We start from the raw sequence: 7,850 nt of genomic DNA, 5'->3' as shown, positions 1-7,850 counted from the left end.
AAAAAAAAAAAAGAAAGAATTCAATGAAGCTGAACACAGCCACTCACAACAACACTACCTGGTATACTAACCACAATGGGCTCCCAGTACACTCACCTAGTGGGAGTAGCCTGTGCTACAAGGGGACTATCCTCAAAAAAATAATTCTGGGTTTTTGTTTTTGTCTTCCCTCACATACTGTAGTAGCTTCTTCATCAATATTTTGAAAAGAGTCTGAACTTGGGCATCTTGAGTGTGGGTCCCGGCTCAACCATCCCCTGTATCTGAGATTGCAGACAAAGTTATTTGCATTATCTTATTTTCAAAGTGGGGATAACATCTCTAGGGAGAGAATGTGAGCCAGTGACAAAACCAAAAACTGTCTGGACTTACGCTGACAAAGTAGTTGCATGCTTCATCACACAAAGCCATCTTTTAGAAAAAGCTCCATTAACCACAATTATCAATGCATGTGATTTAAATCTGGAAATTTAAGCTGATTTGGAGACCCAAGTCATAACTGAACAGCTCCCCATACTCATTCAAGTTTCCAAACCTCAACTGCTCTATTCTGGTCTTTAATTTTTAAAATGGAATGCACACTATTTTGGTGAAGCCTATTTGATTTTGCTCCCAACCACAGGATTTTCCCACTGGATAAAAAGCTTGGAAAAATTATTTTAAAGGAGAATTTGAGACCCAGATTTCTCATCTCTAACCTATACACAAATCCATAAGCTATAACCAAGAGTAAGATGGGGAATAATGAGGTTAAACCAATAAAAACTACCTCCCCACTGGGTTTTCTTTGGGGCAAAGCCAGAAGTCACTGCACAATGATACTGAAGGCACTGATGTGAATTTCACTCCATCTATGCTATGGAAAGTTCATGAACACAACAATATTTCTCTATCTGTGCAGCCCTTTGAACACTGATTACAAACATTACTATTATCATCGGGACAATAAAAAATATAGTAAGCATTGTCGTGATAACCTTATAGCACATATTCGATATTTTAATATCTTTATTTTATTACATTCAAGAAAAATTAAACTCAGACAAACGGAAGGGCAACAAAAGCCACTACGGGTAGTCTCTCATTAACATTTCTCTGAAAGCAGCTCATCAGTTAGGACTAAGAGGAAAGATCGATCTGCTGTTTAGGCAGCGTCGCTGCCAATGTGACCCCAAACCCGTCATCTTTTTAACAGCTTGTGTGCAGCTATTGAATATGAAAAACAAAACTCTTTAAATTAAATAAATTATGAGAGGATTACTGCTGCAAATGAACCTACAAATGTCTGAAATACATCTTTTCTCTTGGAATCAGATTCAATCATACGTTATGACTATTTGTCTTTCAATGAAAGACTATTAGAGCTTTTGGTAGAAAATTCAAATCAAGCTAAGAAAAAGAAATTTATTTCAGTTATTATTACCGGCAACATAGAAGCCCCAAATTTCAGAGTAAACCGGGTTTAGCATTCAAGAAATGACTCTAATGCTTAGGTATAAACTTTTTCTTGATAGCAATATCCCATTGCCTTAATAAGTTATTCCAGGGAGAGTGCCGCGAATCAATGTTCAACCAGTAACTACATCTTATTTAACTACAAGTGTGGTTTCCTTACTGATGAGAATTCAAAGAATTATACAGGATTGTCCACAACCGCTGTCTCTGTGGAGGTGAACATCTTGAATGTTATATGAATCAAGTGTAAATTTAAACTGCTAATTGATGCTCAGTTATTCTGGCCGATCTAGAAAAGTAGACTTAAAATGAAAATATTTATGGAAAACATTGAAATTTCATTTGGATTATTTAGCTCCCAAGTAGCCCAAATGGAGAGGCTGATAGCTTCCAAAGACATTAAAAAAAAAAAATCCAATACTGTACTTTCTGGAGACTATAGCCTCTGCTCTCTGATAATACAAGGTCTTTAAAAGAATCTACAAATTTATTTTGAGACTTTGTGATATTGAGGTGCTCATTTGTTTCTTGGTTGTATAGAGTTTATACAATTAGTTTTACTTATACAAATTTTATTGCAACTTTGGTTCTAATGTGCTATTGGGCCCATTTGTTAGATTTATGAATGCCTCCCTTCAGAATATCATAAATATTTCTACCTCTTAGCTGGTTTCTATTTGACAAAAATTTTGTAGTCCTTCAAACAATTCCTTTTCTAATAATCAAATCCTATTTCCTAACTTCCCCCCAAAAATGAGGTGAAACAGGCCACAATGTGTATTTGTGTGTTCATGAGCACATCCACACATCTATCTGTAGGCCTAAATGAAGCTCTTTTCTCTCATTCAGCTGCTTGATCATTACAAGGTAAAACCTTTATGAGAGAGAGCTAATAAAAAGAGACAAGACAAATAACTGGAGAATGGGACCTGCTTTTGAAGTCACATGCCTGAGTATTCATTTTCCAGTGAATATTTGTACATGTGAAAAGCATTTGTAAGAGAAAATGAGAGAAGCAGAATTACGGGGAAGAAAAGAAATTGGCTAGAATGAGGATGATGGGTAGGTGAAGACAAGGTGTTAGAAAAAAGAGCTCTAGTTTTCTGAATTCATGTAAAAATACAGTGTGCTTTTAAAAAAGTTTGTATTAAGAAGTTTACATAAGAAATATATATTTTGTTTAACTGAAGTATTTTCTATGATCAAAGTATGATGCTTGTAAAGCCAAATGTACCACACTGATTTTTTTTAACAGTGGAGTTAGTTTGATTTGATTCCTTAGACGTAGGATTAAAAAAGAAACAACATTTACACAGCAATTTATTGTTTACAAAGCAGTTTTCATGTATTTCTTGTTTGGTATCGTATTGCTTGGAAAATGAATGCCATGATTTACTAGAGAAACATGTAAGCTATTTAATGCATATCTATCTTTTTGGTAGTCTCTCCAAGTATAGATGTATATTTTAATAACAGACATTATAAACTATATATTGAATAGAGCCTGAACTTTGGCATCTTAATTGTGAGTCCTGGCTCAACCATCCCTGGTATCTGGGATTGTAGATAAAGTTATTTGCATTGTCTTCATCATTAAAAGGGGATAGCACCTCCCCTATGAGAATATTTCGAGAAATTTAATAAACCAGTGTAGTCTCTGTCTTATAATAGGCACTTAGTATATGTTGGCATGTATGTATGTTTAAAAATGTAATGTGTAAAGTATACATGCTCATAAACTGTCTAATACATTTCATTTACATATAGTTGAAAAATTAAGCAATTTTGACCTATTATGGTTTAAACATCTTGGGATAATTCTTTATCAATGACATAACCAGTTCATGTATTAATATTTTCCAGTTTTACATATTATGAAAGGGAGCATTTCTTTAGAGGAACTTTGGAAACTATAGCAGACTCAGGCAAGGAATGAGATCTAGTTTGATACTCAACTTAGTCACCTTGAAGTTAAACACATTTGGGAGTTATGAAAATTTCTTGAAAGCTCAGATTTTCAGCTGTTGAATGGGGGATATTTAGTACTATTTATAACTGTTAAGAATTAAATAAGATAATGTATGAGTGGCTCTCACACATAGATGGGCTCTATAATGATTAACTTTCTTCTCTGATGTATGAGGGAGAATCCAAAAAACCTCGGAACTATATTTTTAGAGGGCAGGTCCTTTGTAATACAGGCTTTCCTAGCTAGATAAAGTGTTCTAGGAATCCACTGGTATCAGTGTACCAGAGAGAGTTGTCTCAGAGGCTGCATTTGACTTCAGTGAATTTCTTTTGTTTTTGAGATTCTTTCAGTGCATTTGCCCATTTCGTGATGGGTGATTTACAAGCACATCTGCCCACAGTGTGTGAAGTGTGAAGCACCTTTTGACCAAAAACAACATGACCATGACTCCTGTATTCCACCCTCCCTATTCAGCCTGTCTTACCCCAAGCGACTTTTTTTTTGTTTCCTTCCTCAAAGGGAAACATTTTTGGGGATGTGGAAGAGGTGAAACAAAGAATAGCAGAAGTACTAAAAGACATCAAAATTGACGATTTCAAAAACTGTTTTGAGCAGTGAGATTGCATCAAATGGAGAGTATTGCATCAAATGGTGTATTGCATCAAATGGGGAGTACTTTGAAGGTGACTGAAGTCTCAACATGTAAGAATAAAACACACAATTTTTAAATAAATTCTGGGTTTTTGTGGTCCCTCCCCTCCTTGCACATAGTCAGCTTTACCTTATTTCGAAGGGAACACATTTCTCTGGAAGTTCATCTTAATGGTTATCTGAATAGTGTGTTATTGACAGATGTGAAGAAATTTTAATTACACTCCTAGGATAGTCACATGGGACACCCAACAATCCATATGATCCCATCCCTGAAGACAGACACATTATAGAATCATTTGCTGGTGAAATCTAGGGACTAGCTAGAGTAGCCCACCTGACATAGTAGGAAGGCATGAGCAATTGTATTTCCCGCATACCTTCTCCAGAAAGATGAAGAGTCATGATGGTTTTCCATTCTTTAGTAATGAAAATCACTTTCTGTAAATGAACATTCTACTTTAGAAAAGAAGCAGACAGCTGTGAGAGATATGTGAAGACATTTCAGTTTTATTATCTTTTAGGCATAGACGGGTATATTAATCCATTTCCACATACAATTCCTATAATCACATATAGGGAGTGAACCTTGAACTGGCAAAACCTGTCTCCAGTTGCCAGAGAGTTAAACTGGAGAGACGAAACCTCAGAAGTTGAGGATTGTGAACTCACTTTCCTCCCAGCATTGCTGTGCATATGGATGCCACTACATAAGCAGGCTTTCCTCCTTATCCAGGCGTCGATGCAATGGGAATAATATTGTCTCTTTTTTTCCCGGCAAACTATCAGTGTTCCGTCCAGAGCTCCAAGTTTCCATGTTCTGCTCTCTAGATTCTGACAGCTGTTTTTGGACTTAGTTAACCATTGCGAGTGGAAGCCAAGAAATAATTGTAGTATAACCCTCTCTATCGTCCATGTAGCTTCTTTCTGCAAATATATCTTAGGAGTTAGACTTTAAACCTTTGATCTCCCACACCAAAAGAAAAAAATATATATTTATATGGAAGTAATTTAATTTTAATGTTCATGGTTTATTGTGGAAAGCAGGTGTTTTAAAATTTTAGAATTTCTTTAACAAAATTCTAAGAGAAAAGAAAAAAGAAATCACAGTATTTACAGAGATAACAGAATGGCTTAGCCATGCAAAGCAAATAACTTTGGTTTTTTTCCCCTTTTACTTTGGTTTAAATATTGACCAAGATTTAATTTTTTTTCTGCCAAATAAAACTTCAATAAATCAAAGTTTAGAGGCAAAATAACATATTTTCTTTTTTCCCATAATATTTTATACAGCATCGAGTCTAAGAACATTTTATGCATTTAATCCATACCAATGCACTACAGGAAGCTTTTATTTAACGGAGTCACTATTGCCCAGACAAGTGGTTTACAAATGTACAATAACATATGTTTCTAAATAATGCAGAAGTGGCAAAATATTATTCCTAATCTCCATCCGACCTTAATTTTCAATTTATTTTTCATTGTCTTCATAATTTTATTTCATGAGTCTAAAAAACAAACACCAGTTTTCCTTTTCCTCTTAAAGAACATAGTTCGATACCTAGAAATCTGATGCTCATTTTTTTTTTTTTGCCTTGAAGTTATGTAAATCCTGGGACAGAAATGGCTGTGCAGTGTTCTCCCAGAAACCAGGCTTCTGCTTGAAAGAGCAAAGTTTAAAAGTCTAGTCACAAGTAGCTATTGGCCCATATCCAGTCTACTTCAAAAAGTTTCCATTTATACTACCACCCTAAAAAGTTCCTCAAGCATAAAACATGTTTATAAAGTTACAAATTTGAATGTAACTAAAGATACATAGACATTTTATTATTATACTTTCATGTACTGCTCGATAAATTATGTATCAGTTAAAAACACTAAATTATCTCAAGGTGCATTCAATATCTGTAGTGTAGTTAACAAAAACACACACGAAAAAAATATATATTCTATATTCTGTGGAAAATAACACAGCTTTGATAATGACCACTGTTAAAAACTCCAATTCTGATTGATATCTTTTTTTTTTTTTATTTAAAGGAAACAGGTATAATTTTAAGGCAGTGGATAACCCAAAGGATTTAACACCAATTTGTAAATACAGTGATTTACCTTGTGATCTATGAAAATGGGAATGTTATCTATGATTTTTCCAAACTGTCTCTCACACACTGGTTTGTTTTTTTTTTCTTTTGACAGAAAGTAATTTTCAAGCAGGTGTCTGTAGAGGTGAGTGCTACCCAAATTCTGTTTCATGTCTTTTTCAGAACAGGAAAGTTGTCAGTTTGGGGAGTACCATTATGTATGCATGTGTCCATGAGAGTCAGCTGGTGGCACAGGCACAGAATCGGCCCACAGGGTGCTTATCAATCTGACTCCCTGCCTCTGTGATAAAAACCACAGTTTTTGAATAGGACAATGTGTGTGTCCGCAGTCTTCACAAGCTGCCACCTTTGGGTTTTAGGTGCTTGTGAGAAAGTTTGGGGCATTACTGATAGCAATCAGAATCAGAGATATACCTGCTCAGATTATCCATATAAACAATTAAAATAAAAACATTACATCATACATCAGATTAACAGCAACTCCCAGAACAAAGCTTACAGTGTATAAAAATAGCTACGTAAAAAATTTACATAAAAGGCAAACCAAAAAGAAATCCTCAGTGCAGACATTTACAGAAAAAAAAAATATTCGAACCAAACACAACATATGACCTATTATCATGGCTGCCAAAACTTGTTGTTATTGTTTGTAATTTCATTTCATTGTTTTACTTGAGATAATTCTCTAAAATCCTGTGACAGCTTGGTAGAATGTACTGCTTAATACTTGAACCATGAATTGCTGTCAATGTCTTTTTTATGTCTTAAATACAATCCACGTTCATGCTTCAATTGGTCTATAGGTTTTTTTTTCTCTGAAATGATGAAAAAAGACATAATTTAGATAAGTTACCAAGCAATAATTTTCTACCATCAACAGATACTTTGTACTAAAAGTGACGGAATTGCTTTAGAGGACAGCATTTTATGAAACTCCATTGTCCCTGAGTCCATCTGTAATCCCCGACGTGGCTGCATCTCTTCTACAAATAATTTTCTGGAATTTTTGAGAGTTCAAAAAAACAAACTCATCCCTTCAAATCACACACTACTTTGTGGGACTTGTCTTCAAGTACAACTTTCCAATGAGAATTTACTCCACCCAATATTGAAGAAAACAGAAGGTAACATCTATGTTTACAAAGCATGGGGCAGGAACCCCAGAGAAGGAGGAAGAAAAAGTCACGTGGCAGAGCTGCATACTCGACAGTCAATGGGAGGCAAGATAGGAGAGGGAATCCAGTTCTGACTTCTTTCACCCAATCAGTATGAGATCCTGGTTTGGGGGTTTTAAAAAAATAGGTCTTATTTCAGTTATTCTATTTCACTCCCCTGTGTGCAGCCTTTTAAATACAATTCTTTCCCATTCTATCTTTACTATGGGGTTACCTTAGAAACCCAGTCCAATTTACCAACTGTGACTTGCGGTTTCTTTATAATGAACCCAGGGTTTATTGTGGTGGTTGGGACTTTTCACATAATATTGGTGAGTTACAGTGACAGCTCTTCTGCTTTTTTTTAATTGAATGGGGGTGGGGAGGAGTCTCACTCTGTTGCCCACGCTGGAATGCAGTGGCACAAACACGGCTCATTACAGCCTCTACCTCTGGGGCTCAGGCAATCTTTCCTCCTCAGCCGCCTGAGTAACTGGGACTCTGTAGCCGGGA

At 35.5% G+C, this 7,850-nt stretch overlaps 1 protein-coding gene across 3 annotated transcripts in view; it reads right to left on the bottom strand.

Annotated features, from left to right (window-relative positions):
- Nucleotides 1-4,561: 4,561 nt before the first annotated feature.
- Nucleotides 4,562-7,850, bottom strand: part of ALCAM (activated leukocyte cell adhesion molecule) — a 204,056-nt gene continuing 200,767 nt past the window's right edge. Inside the window, exon 15 of one of the 3 annotated variants that reach the window (XM_008058918.1) lies at nucleotides 4,562-6,998. The gene's annotated coding sequence lies outside the window, so the exon portion shown is untranslated. Of the gene's footprint in view, nucleotides 7,460-7,850 lie in introns of all 3 variants that reach the window. The other 2 variants (XM_008058916.2, XM_008058917.2) reach the window with 2 other exon arrangements.

This window comes from Carlito syrichta, unplaced genomic scaffold (assembly GCF_000164805.1).
Source record: "Carlito syrichta isolate Samal-C Ts95f unplaced genomic scaffold, Tarsius_syrichta-2.0.1 Scaffold303651, whole genome shotgun sequence".
Classification (NCBI taxonomy): Eukaryota; Metazoa; Chordata; class Mammalia; order Primates; family Tarsiidae; genus Carlito; species Carlito syrichta.
This window is presented reverse-complemented; position numbering and strand designations above follow the sequence as displayed.